Below are 13,750 nucleotides of genomic sequence, written 5' to 3' on the forward strand. Positions count from 1 at the left end.
GGATCAATACCGGGTCATTAAAATCTTCATATTCATCATGATTCGGGTCCAGCCTCTTAGGATCTTTAACCTCTTCCATCCCCACCCTTTCCAGTGTAGGGGGGTTAATATCCTCATTGACATCCCTTTCTACTAACTCACTGAGTGGACTAGGGAGCCCTATAAGTTTCAACATGTCATTTTGATTCCCTCTTAGAGGGTCTTCCATACTTTTCCCTTTAAAAGGAAAGTCCATAACGGGTTTATGTAAGAGGTTTTGGTCCTTATCTAAAGCAGGTTTATCATTACCACTTCTTAAAACTTGGGAACCGTGCCTTTTAAGCAACGGTTTTCCCTTGACAGCTAGGGCTTCTAACATCCTTGTGATGCCTACTATGTTGTCATGGTGGCCCATTACACGGGATGTTTCAACCACAAGCATATTCCATCGTATATTAGCACTTTCCCATGGCATTATGGCTTTAGCATGATGACCTGTTGATGCCATAACTACCCTAGTTCCCAACATGCTTGTTTCATGCCCTCTAGGTCGATGGATGGTTAAACATGATTTCTCTTGTGTAGAGACCGCACCAAGGCGAGCCTCGGCCCATGCCATCATATTAGAGGATGGGGTAACCACTAATTGGCTACTCTTTTCATCACATAAATTATCTTTTGCAGAGGACTCACACTCTGCATAACTAACTAAGTCCATTAGTAAGTTCTGTATGGGGAGAGCCAAGTTTTTCCATCCTTGAACAAACTCCATTTTATGGATAATTTAGGGTCCCTTGAAACCCTAGATTCGAAAACCGCCACTTATAGGCAGCTCCCGGCAAACGCGTCACTAATGCGACCTGAAATGGGCCGGCACTGGCTATGGCACTAGCCGGACCTCATACTCATAATAGACAAACACACCCTCACGGTCCCGCAGACCAGGAGCGTCAATCTAATGCTAAAGAACAAACTGCCCTAAAGCCTAATCTATGCATTTATAGTTTATAGTCCAACGTTTCCCTTTTTATAAACTACTCAGAGGGAGAACCCATACACATTGGCAATGCCACGATAATCACATACATGGAGGCAACCTCTTAGTAGAAACACCGCGGCCCCACTCCAGCTCTCCTACATCGCAGGGATTGGCCCCTTGATGCGCTGCTCAACATATAAAACAAATTAACACACTCCACTCTTCATTTCAAACGTCTCCAGGAGATGTACCATGTGTCCTTACTTAACAGTCCCTTAGGAAACCGCCCCTCTATCCTACGGCAACAAGGGATAACCTTACACTCTCAATTGTGGGTCAAATTCCTAAGAAAACAATTGCTATGCAGTCCAGGAGCTTTTCCATTGATACCATGAACTATGTATAGTGCATAATGTGAACAATTTAGTGCACAAACAGAAGAAAATCAGCATTGTGCATCGTGCGAAACCAATCTTTTTATGATTTCCATGCTAGCGTTTATATAATGAGAAAAGACACCTAACCTTACGCTCATACTGCCTTTCCCTTTATTTTAAAAAAACATCCTATAGGCATGATGCAATACATAAAACAAATTTTAATTTATATTTTGACGCTCAATCTCTCGTCTCACCCTACCGTTTAATGTTTTGCATTCGTTGATAGGTGAAAAGGTCATTTTATGTGTATTTCCTTACAAAGAAAGCGATAAACATGAATGGAAACATAGAATTGAGGGTAAACCGAGGCCAACCTTGTGCTTTACCTTCATTATACGCTGCACAAATACACATGTAATTTTTTGGAATTTTCCTTTTACCGTTTCCTAATTTTCTCCCATTTAAAACCCAATTTTCATCATTTTTGGGTATTTTTTCTCTATTTTCTTCAATAAAAAATGACTAAAAATTAAGATTGATTGTGAGATGTGGCCCTTAGGTTCCTTGACAGCAAAATTTCAGGTTTTGTAGGCATTATGTCTCATATTTCCCATTTATTTTGCAAAAAACCTCATTTTTCCCTCTTAAACGCATGTTTTTCGGGTTTTATAACATTAATTTCAGCCATATCACATTATTTTCTGATTTTCAAATTATAAACTATTGAAACTCATAGAAAACAACATCATAATGAATATTCAGCCCATGGAAACAATGTTTCATCAATCAAATAGCATAAAAACTCATTTTTCTTCATAAAAATTTGAATTACCGCTTAGGCTTCGTGTTTCGGGATCTCAGTTTTGGTGCGGAATGGCGGGTCAGCCCACATTCAATGTCCAGCATCTTCACAATCAACAATCTTCATGTCTACATTGATCCGGAAGCAATCCGGTCCCAACCGGACAAGCTTTCCTTCACCATTCTTCATTTCCTCTTGCACACAAGAACAACCCTTTAGGGGAGAGAGAGGGAGGAGAGAGAAAGACTAGAATCAGATTTCCTCATTCAGGCCACTATTGCTTGAGTGAAGGACGGCGATATGACCAGCAAAGGGAGAGAAGTCAAGCCCCCTGATCAGTTGCAGGGGTTGTTTGCAGGCAGCCATCACCCCCATCAAGATCCATGGCGCAAATTTTGGGCACCTACAGGCCACTCTTCCTCACGTTTTTTCCCTCCATCTTCTCTCTCCACGATTTGATGTGGCATAAAATGTCCCAAGCCCCCAAAGGTCACTACCCAATTTGGCCAAAAACTAGTTCACCTTTTCAAATCTTGCCCATCTTGTGGCCATTTCCTCGTCCAGCATCCAAATCGAGCTCTGAAAAATCCTGGGCATCTGCGGCTTGACATCCCGCATTGACTGGCAACTCTTGACAACCCGCATGGTAGTCTGAAAAATTATCAAAAATCCATAAGTGTCGCTCAAGCGCCTTTTAAAAGTCATCTTTCACTTGGTGCTTAAAATCGTCCTAGCTAGAGTCGCCGCCTTCGATGTTGAATATTTTTTGCAAATTTTAGGCACATCCCGAGCTCAAAACTCCACTCTTAGGCATCAAATCATATGACACCTCATGGTGAGTAGTTTACAGATATGGTGCGTGAGAGGAATGGCTATGTATGCACAAGGCATGACACGCAACATAGCATTGAACATAAAGGCAAAGTGCCTTTGGTAATCCATGATGGCAAGAAAAAGAACTTGCATTATGTACTACATGTCCTTTCAATTACTAAAAATCTATTGTCTGTGGGTTAGATGACTGAGAAAAATTAGCAGGTCCAATTTAACAAGCATGGATGCTTCATTGAGGAGTTTGGTAATGGCTGCAAATTGATCGCTCGTGGTCATAGGAATGATAGGATGTTTACTCTTGATGCCACCTTGCCACAGCTGATGCAATGAAAGAAGCTGAGGGGAGAGAGAACGAGAGCTGAGGAGAGAGAAAGAGAACAAGAAGAAGAAGGAAGAAGACTAGAAGAGGAGAGAGAAAGACAGAAAAAGAGGAGAGAAAGGAGAAGGAAGCCATGGAAGCTGGAGATGAAGGTGAAGAGTGTGATCTTGATAATAATTGGTTGCCCTAATCTGGGGCTCTTACACCTTAAATAACTCACCACACTTGTCCAAACCCTAGTTGTTGTGTATCCCGCTTGTTACAATCCATCCCCACTCGAAAGGTTTTTGCCCTAAAAAACAAGGAGAAACAGAGGGGAGTAATGGGTGGACTAAGGGAGGGTTGCAGAGTACTACTCACAGCCCTTTGACAATGAAGAATAGGTGTGGAGAGACTAGGGACAGCATGTAGTCCTGAACCGGTCAGCTGAAGTAAACTAGTCATAACTTTTGATAGGCAGCTCCAAATGGGGCATACTATATGTCAAAACGGAGCTTATGACGAGTGCTTTTAGCTTATGTAGATGCACATGCATGTGATTTGAGTAAGTACAAAACTGTTCTAAAATAGTGTGTAGTTTGCGGGCGGGAAGTGGGCAATTTGGGGCATGACCGGCTAGTCTTCCAATCGCTGGGGTTCACAAAGGTAGGGAAATTCATCGAGGATGGTTGCTGGGTGCCAAGAGGCTTCCTCCAAGGGTAGGCCTTGCCATCTGATGAGGTATTCTTTGATGGATCGGGATCGTAAGTGCTTATCTTGCTGCCCAATGATTGCTTCAAGAACATATTGAGTAATGCCCTCTTCATCGATGGGGGGAAGTTCTTCCACATAGTCCATTGAGGAGTCTACAAAGGGTTTCAGCTGACTGACATGAAACACATTGTGGATTTTGGTGGTAGGGGGGAGTTCTAAGCGGTAGGCTAAGTCGCCAACTCTCTTCAGGATGCGGTATGGGCCATAGAAGAAGTGGGCTAGCTTGTTACTGCTGCCCTCTTTGAGAGTGGAATAGCGGGACTTAGGCACTTTCAAAAGGACCAATTCCCCTTCTTGGAATTCCAAATGCCTGCGTCGTTCATCAGCATAGAGTTTCATGTGTGTTTGGGCCTTCTGAAGATTCATTTTGCATTGCTGAAGTAAAGCTTGCATGCGATCCAATTCAGCTTGACTCTGAGGATTGATCTTATCAGTAAACAAGACTATAGGAAGGGGAACCTTATACCCATATAAGGCCTCAAAAGGGGAAACTCCAATGCTAGAGTGTGTGGAGTTATTATATGCAAACTCAGCCAAGTGAAGCCACATATCCCAACTGTGTTGTACATCATGGCCAAAGTGCCTCAAGTGTGTCTCAAGCCATTTGTTCACTCTCTCAGTTTGGCCATCAGTCTGAGGGTGGTATGCAGTGGATGGAGCAAGCTTGGCCCCCATGGAGGTGAAAACTGTCTACAAGAAGTTGCTCATAAACTTTGCATCCTGATCATGTACTATGACTTGTCGTAAGCCATTCAACTTGAAGACATTTTCCATAAACTGAGTGGCCATCTGAGAGGCAGTATATTGGACCTTAGTGGGGATAAAGTGGACAGCTTTGATGAGGCGATCAACTACCACATAGATATTGTTCCACCCTTTCTTAGTCACGGGAAGGCCGGTGATAAAGTCCATTGTGATGTGCATCCATTACCCTTTAGGGATAGGGAGAGGCTACAAGAGGCCAGCGAGCCTGATTGTACTATCCTTGTTCTGTTGGCATGGAACACATTTGGTCACAAAGTCCTTGACATCCCTCCATAAGCCTTTCCAATGAAAGCTCTTGGCAATCTTGTCATATCATGTTTTGAAAACACCCAAGTGACCGGCAGTGGGGCAAGAATGCATTTCTTCCATGATCCTATTTGTGAAGGGGGAAGTGTGTGGGGTGACAATCTTGCCATGGGACCAAATAAGACCATGCTTGAGCTTATATTGGGAGTTTTTATCCATAACCCCATGCTATAATTTCTGAAATATGTGGTTGAAATGATCATCTAACAAGTAAGCCTCCTAGGGCTCTTCAACCCAATCACTATGCAATTCTGAGATAGATGACACTCTGCATGCCCACATTCGAGAGAGAGAATCAGCCACAATATTATCCTTGCCCTGCATGTGTGAAATGTCAAAGTCATAGTTCTGTAAGGGTGCCATCCATTGCCTTTTCTTAAGAGTCAAAGTAGACTGAGTCAAGAAGTATTGGAGGACTCAATGATCACTTTTCACTTGGAAGTGGCTGCCATACAAATAGTGGTGCCATTTCTTGATGGCATGGAGGATGGCCAACATCTCTTGGTCGTATACATTCATTTGCATGTCCTTCTCATCAAGCTTGCGGCTTTCAAATGCAGTCACACCATGCTCTTGCAACAATACTGCACCAATACCCTGGCCACTGGCATCACAATGAATGGTAAAGAGCTTAGAGAAGTTAGGGCAGACAAGGATGGGGACTGAAGTAAGCCCGTCCTTTAACTGTTTGAATCTATGATTTGCAGTGGCATCCCAAAATAATGACTCTTTTTTCAAGCGATCGGTCAAAGGTGTTGCAATGGTGGCATAGTGCTTAATGAAGCATCTGTAGAATGAAGAGAGACCAAGGAAGCCACGCAAGGAGGTGGTGGTGGAAGAAGTGGGCCAATCCTTAACACATTGCACCTTTTTGGGGTCAGCCTGTATACCATTTTTGCTCACAATGTGTCCCAAGTACTCCACAGATGTCTGCATGAATATACATTTTCTCTCATTAGCAAAGAGTCGATGCTCTCTCAATATGTCAAACACCCTCCGAACGTGTGTCAAGTGCTCCATAGATGACTTGCTATAAATGAGGATGTCATCAAAGAAAACAAGCGCGAACTTGAACAAAAAGGGCTGTAGGATTTTGTTCATGAGGCTTTGAAAGGTGGTAGGGGCATTCCTCAACCCAAAAGGCATCACAAGAAAATGGTAAAGTCCACGATCAGTCCTGAAGGCCATTTTGACCTCATCTCCTGCCCGCATATTAATCTGATGGTAGCCAGAGCGCAAGTCAATCTTAGTGAAAAAGCATGCCCCTTTTAACTCATCTAGCAAATCATCAACCCGTGGGATGGGGTAGCAGTTCTTCATTGTAATTTTGTTCAAATCTCTGTAGTCGATACACATGCGAAAGGAACCATCTTTCTTTTTGACTAAGAGAATAGGGGATGCATAGGGGGAAGAACTTGGTTCAATGAACCCCATCTCCAGCAACTCCTTGATTTTCTTTGCAACCTCTTCATGCTCACACTTGGAGAGTCTATAGGGGGGTTTATTCACTAGCTTGGAATGGGGCTCTAGGTCAAGTGGGTGGTCCACTTGTCTCTTGGGAGGGAGGGATGTAGGCATCTGAAATAAGTCATTGTATTCTTCAAGTAAGGCCTGCAAGGCAGAGTCATATGATACTGTGGAGGGCTGATCAGAATTGTCCTTATTTAATTGCAAAACAAAGATATGTGAGCATTTCTTAAACTCCCGTTTGAGTTGCTTTGCTGTAATGAGCTGAAAATCAGCATGATCTCAAACTCCCTCTAGGTGGATAGGCTGTCCATGCATCATAAACTCCATGTAAAGCTGAGAGAAGTCCATAGCAAATTTTCCCAATTGTTTCAGCCAATCACAGCCCAAGACAACATCAATGGGGCCCATATCTAGGGCAATCAAATCAACCAGCGCCACATAATTTTCAGCCAAGCATAAGGAAATTGTAGGACATACACGTGTGCTGATTTCTTCTTCTCCGCTTGCTACTTGGACCTTCAAGGGGTGGTGTAATGCCATAGGAATACATTTCAACCGGTCAATGGCTGATTTATTGACAAAACTGTGAGTGCTTCCACTATCCACAAGGATAAAAACATGCTTCCCATTGATACTGCCTTGAATGCGAAGGGTACTGGGGCTACGCGAACCCATCCAAGCATCCAAGGAGATCGAGCAAAGGGAAGTGGGAGGTGGGTGGGATGTTAAATCAAGTATCTGTGAGGGTGCACCACCCGGGTCAAAGGGAAACCCATCCTCCAAGTCATAGAACTGCTCATGATCAACATCCTCCGTGGGCTTAGTCTAGTCAATGGCTAATTCATCCTCCTCATTGTGCCAATCTTCCATGACATCATGATGTGAACTTTAACCTTAGATGTCTTGTACGAGCATTTGGAGGCATGATCAATTATGTACTTATCTCCACATTTAAAGTATAGGCCCTTTTCTTTCCGTTCCTTGACAACATCTGGGGAGATGAACCATTGACTACTGGATCCATGGGAAGGTGATGCTGTGGACTGTTTATTTTCAGCAATAGAGCCCGATGATGTCCCAAAAGTGCCCATTTTTCTTTCAGCATGGAAGGCGGGGCAAGTGGGTACTTTGGGGCTGTTATTAGGCATAGAATAGCGTTGAAAACCACCTCCGTATGGAGCTGATCGTGAAGAGATGCGGGGAGGTCCAACACCTTGCTGAAAATGCTCATTCTTACGGTACTTTCTTGCATATCTCTTAGCCATTTCGATTGCATCAAACAATGTAGTGGGCTTTTGGGCCATGACATCAGCCGATAGACTCGATTCTAACCCATAGATATACTTGTGTAATTTAGCATCGTCACTGATGCTTTCCACATACATGGTCAAGTTCATGAATTGATTTGGTGTAGTCACGTACAGTGAGGCTACGTTGGTCAGGAGTGTACCGTTTTCTTGCCAACCGTCCTTTTTCCACATGGGACACAAAAACTTGGACCATATGCATTTTGAAATCTTCCCAATCAATGAACTATTGATTCTCCCGATTGATATAGCACCACCAAGTGTGGGCAAAACCTTCCAAGTGGAGAGAAGCAAAAACCTTCCAAGTGTGGGCAAAACCTTCCAAGTGGAGAGAAGCAAAAAGTATTTTCTGATCATCAATGTGGGGGTAGATGTTGAAGTAGGACTCCAAATTGGACATCCATTCTTCTAGGTCAGATGGTGAGGGGGATTGCCCACTGTACTTTGTGAGGATGACCTTGTCACACAAATCATAGGTGCCATGCTGCCCATGAAATCCTTGCTGTCCATGCATCTTGTGGTGGCCATACATGCCCTGCTGTCCATACATTCCTTGTGGTGCATTTAGTCCATGTTGTCCATGATTGCCAGGCTGGCCATTTGTGCCATATTGTCCTTGATGGGGATGATTCATATGTGGTGCATGGGGGCTCCTAGGTAGAGTGGGAGAAATTCAACCCAAGGTGGGAGAAGGCCTCAAGTGAATGTTACCGGCATGGTGGACAGGGGAATTCAATAGGGGCTCATCATGCATATGAGAGGGTTCCTCGATCTAAACTCATGTCTAGAGTCATTGGTCTTCTCTTGGGATGAAGCGGTCGCTAACTGAGCAACAAGAGCAGTGAGTTGTTCCAAGGTCTGTTGGGTCTTTGAGTTTGAGATAGCCATGTGCTCAATCGCTTCATCAAACTTGGACATCATCTGGCAGTGGTTGGTGACCATATCATTGTGGCATTCCATATGATGGAGCTCATGTTGACAAAGGGTGTGATTAAGAAGGGCATACGGGTCCGTTTTAGGCATTTCCTCCTGTATGTCACCATGGTAATCTTGCCCTGAGCTTGGTTCCTCATTCATGGAGGTCCGGAAGTCTCTAATCTTCCTTTGGAGTTCTTCTTGGGCCTTGCTTTTGCCTTTTTGGCCAGCCATCTAGATGCAGTCCACATGACCTGCTGTTAGTAAAAAGGGCATAACTCTTAGTAGGAAACTCCAATTGCTGAGGTTTTGGGCTAAAGTCGGAGGGGACAATGGCCTCTTTGAGATGAGCTATTAATCTTTATGATAGAAAATGATCAAAATTTTCTGTAGGGGTTTTACAGTGCCTATCCTGGAGCAATCTGCAACCTGTCCACAATGACCCTAGTGCATAGAAATGCGCATAACTTTCACAACATAACTCCGATTGGGGAGATTTTTTATTCAAACCGGAGGGGAGGAAGCCCTCTTCGAGATGAGCTATAGGGTTTACCCCTAGATTTAGGACAAATTTTTTTGCAATGGGATCTTTGTGACAGTCCTGCAGGACTGTGACCAAAAACACTGCCTGTCCCTTAGTGCCAATGTCTTACATGGATAGAGCATAGATCAAGGGGCCTGATGTGACACATCAACAACATCTTGAGCATACTGAAAATAATCCCGAGCATCATTGCATACTCGTCAACTTTGCCATTCATGCATAAGTATATTCACTGCCATACATCTCCATTGACTGCATGTACCTCAAGTGGCATACATGGGTGCCATTAACATTGCGGGGTATCCAAGAGGGAACATTGGGGCATGGAAGTAGGGCTTATGGAAGTACTTTCACCTACAAACAAGTATTGGGCTCTAGATCACTGGGAGGTGGGCAAAGTTCCCCTTGGGCTGGGTCGTGTACCCCTTCAGGGTCTTAAGTGGTAAGGGAGGGTCATCTCTCTTTTGTCTTACCACCTCGCCTGGCATCAGCCTTTTTCCTCAGCCGGAGTATACATGGCAGACATTTTTAATTAGCAATCAGCATGAGATGCATTGGAAAGAGACATTGGGCCTTTTCATGAGATGCAAGGAATGCTGAAGGTTGGGGTAGGGGTTACCTTGGCAATCCAGTGACTCACTAGCTGCTACTTACCCAATTTACAATGGCTAATATTCATCCAAGATCATAAGAAAAAATAGGGGTTAATGTCAGCCATTACAATGAAATTCGGGAAGAGGTATGATGCTTGTATGCAATCTTGAATATCTCCAACAATGGATTAAGCTCAGAAAGTGGCTAAATTGAGAGATTAAGATCAGAGTGGCATACCTCTTTAATGCTTGTGATGACCGTTGAATCCCAAATCATCATGATGCCACTTGCTCCATTGATCAAGTCCGGTTGTTGGTTGGGTATCCGTAGAAGAGTGCTTCATCATTTGAGTGCTCTTGTTGATGAAGAAGGCTCCCAAGCTTATTCCCGAGCTTGGACTTCAAGAATGCGAAGCTTCAAGTGAAGCTTTCATGGCTGCCCGCAAAGCTCCCATGCATGCTAAGCTCTATGGCTTCATCCGAGCAAGAGGAATCCTTCACGGGCTGAAGGGGTTGTGGGGTTGAGCTCTCCAGGTCAGAGGAAGATCCATGGCTACCCCAAACTGTTCCAAATAATCCTAGATGTTGTCCACCATGGGAGTTGATTCTCAAGAGCAAAGATGCCAAAGAGGGAAGGCCAAGGTGCTCGAACAATGCCTTGGAGTGGCAGGGAGGGGAGGGCAACAAGAGGAGAAGTGGTAGGAGGGCTGGGGAGGAGTAGGACAGCCAGCGCAAAATGCACCGAAAATTGTGGGGCTATCTTGTAGGCCTCCTAGACAGCAAATCCCCCCAGTCCACCCCTTGATCAAGAGCTTGGGAGGTCAGGGAAGAAGTCCTAGGGCTGGTTGATGTTAGGGAGCACCCTCAGGTTAGATTTCTTGGGGTTTCTTTGGGCTAGCAACCATGGCAGCTTGTAGGAGAAGAGAGAGTAAGAGGGCTTAGGCAAAAAGTAACTGAGGTTTTTCCCTCTTCCAACTCCTGGGACTCTAAACTTGGCTTGGAACCCTTAAAATTTGCATGAAAAGAAGTGATGACTTGCTATTTTAATCGTTTTACCTCCAAATATGTCTGAGTCTCCAGCCATAGCTCCTGCTTGCTCCAAAAAACTAAAGTTAACTACAGTCCTTCTTACTGTACCTGTACATATAAGCTGAGTAACTAGGGTTTTTGGGATTTGAAAAGGGAGAAAGGAGAAAGAGGAAAAGGACCAAAGCCTAAAGCTCTGATACCACTTGTAATGAAAGAAGCTGAGGGGAGAGAGAAGGAGAGGTGAGGAGAGAGAAAGAGAACAAGAAGAAGAAGGAAGAAGACTATAAGAGGAGAGAGAAAGACAGAAAAGAGGAGAGAAAGGAGAAGGAAGCCATGGAAGCTGGAGATGAAGGTGAAGAGTGTGATCTTGATAATAATTGGTTGGCCTAATCTGGGGCTCTTACACCTTAAATACCCCGGTCAGTGTGACGGGGTGTCTAAACCCTAGTTAGTGTGTATCCCGCTTGTTACAGCTAAAATCAGTAATGTTTGCTCATGGCTCTAGTAGAGTTAGAGACTTGGAAATATGGCATAAGAGAGTGGGACATGCTAATCTTTAGCAGCTACAAATGATGCAGAAGAAACAGCTTGTGATAGGTTTACCCAAGTTTTAGTATACAGAAATTGGTCGTGCCTGTGATGCTTGCTAGTTTGGTAAATAGTGGAGGTTTCCATTTGTCAGGCATGTAAGAAATAGTACATGACCATTGCAGTTAGTTCACTCTGATGTGTGGGGCGCATCCCATAATGCATCTATGGGAGGCTCTAGGTACCATGTGACATTCATTGATGACTTCAGTCACTATCCTTGGGTTTATATACTGAAAATGAAGGATGAGGTGCTTGCTATTTTTTAGCAATTTAAAAATGAATTTTATTGTCACATCCCTTGCTTGAGATCTAACAATGGTGGGGAGTATGTATCAAATGAGTTTTTGGCTGAAAATGGCATATGCAGGTAGCTTACATGCAGCTACACTCCATAGCAGAATGGGGTAGTTGAATGGAAGAACAGGGTATTGATGGAATCTACTCAGGCAATGATGAATAAGAAGAGTATATTGCTCTATTATTGGGCTAAGGCTGTTATGACAGCCATGTATATCTTGAACATGACTCCGACTACAGGTATTCATGAGATGACACCATTTGAGAAATTATATGGCTACAAGCCTGATGTCAGTCACATGAAAGTATTTGACTATCTTGCTTATGTGCACATACCTAATGAGAAAAGGAAAAAGATAGATCCAAAAGCACATAACTGTGTCTTTATTGGATATTTGCAGAAAAAGAAGGCATAAAAATGCTATGATCACTCTACTCGAGATACATTAGTGAGCAGAGATGTCATCTTTGATGAGATGGCCTCTTAGTATGCATCATCGATTGTAGTGCCATCAAGTATGCCTTCTACACATGTATCTATAGTTGATTCTCACCAAAGTATTTCATTCATAGGCCCTAGTGGTACAATGATATCTTCATGGACAGGGAGATTGTGGAGCTTTGGCTCACTGTCCACCACTGACACCAGTATGTCAATGAGGGGGAGATATGATGTGATGGACAGCAAAGGGAAAGAAAGTGTCCTTAAGAATGCATCTGGTATGATGACACCTGGCAGGATGACCTCAGGTTATGACTGAGCTGACAGTCTAGACATTGAACTTGGTATTCCGACTATGTATAGGCTTGGCACTAGGCAGAACAGGTACATTCCGCCTCATGAGAGAGGGGAATCGAGTAGTGCACCACAGCTTAGAAGATCGCAAAGAGTCAGGTACATTGTGGATAGGTTGACCTATAGCGGTTTTTATGTGAAGAATTACTTATATGACAAACGTGATAGAGGTCAAAGAGCCTTCTACATTTGCTGAAGCAGTGATGGATAAAAATTGGTGCACAGCTATGGATGAGGAGATAGTTGCTTTGGCTGAAAATATTACTTGGGATCTTATGCCACTGCCAGAAGGAAAGAAGACCATTGGTTGCAAATGGGTCTATAAGATTAAATACAAGTTGGATGGTAGTGTAGAGAGGTACAAAGACAGGCTGGTCACAGAGGGATATGCCCAACAATATGGGTTAGTCTATGAGGAAACATTCATCCCTATTGCAAACATGGCAACCATACGAACAATGATCGCATTGGCTGCTGCTAAAGGATGGAAATTACAGAAGATGGATGTTAAGAATGCATTTCTCAATGGTGATTTAGTAGAGGATGTTTATATGGATCAGCTTGAAGGGTATATACACCCTGATTTTCAGCATTATGTGTGTAAACTGAAAAAAAACATTGTATGGGCTGAAGCAAGCTCCGAGAGCTTGGTATGCAAGGATCAGTAGTTACTTGCAGAGTTTGTAATTTATTGTTGGCATGGCTGATCATAGTCTATTTACAAAAAGGGTAGATAGATGTTTGGTAGTGTTGGTTATCTATGTTGATGGTTTGATAATCACAGGTGATGATAACTTTGGGATACAACATGTTATGCAAATGTTGAAATCTAAATTTGACATGAAAGACTTAAGTGAATTGATGTATTTCTTGGGTATTGAGGTGAACAAAGTTGAAAATGGTTTATGGCGGATACGAAAACACTATGCCATGGAAATGTTGAAGAAATATGGCATGGATGAGTGTAATCCACTGGATGCACCTCTTGATTAGAATGTCAAGTTGGACATTAGCACTAGAGCTGAAATTGATGATGTGACAATGTACAGGCAGATGGTTGGAAGCTTGATCTACTTAACCATCACCAGGCC

The sequence above is a fragment of the Lygodium microphyllum genome, unplaced genomic scaffold, assembly GCF_053477565.2.
Source record: "Lygodium microphyllum isolate KBCC unplaced genomic scaffold, Lygodium_microphyllum_v1.1.10 scaffold_31, whole genome shotgun sequence".
Taxonomy (NCBI): Eukaryota; Viridiplantae; Streptophyta; class Polypodiopsida; order Schizaeales; family Lygodiaceae; genus Lygodium; species Lygodium microphyllum.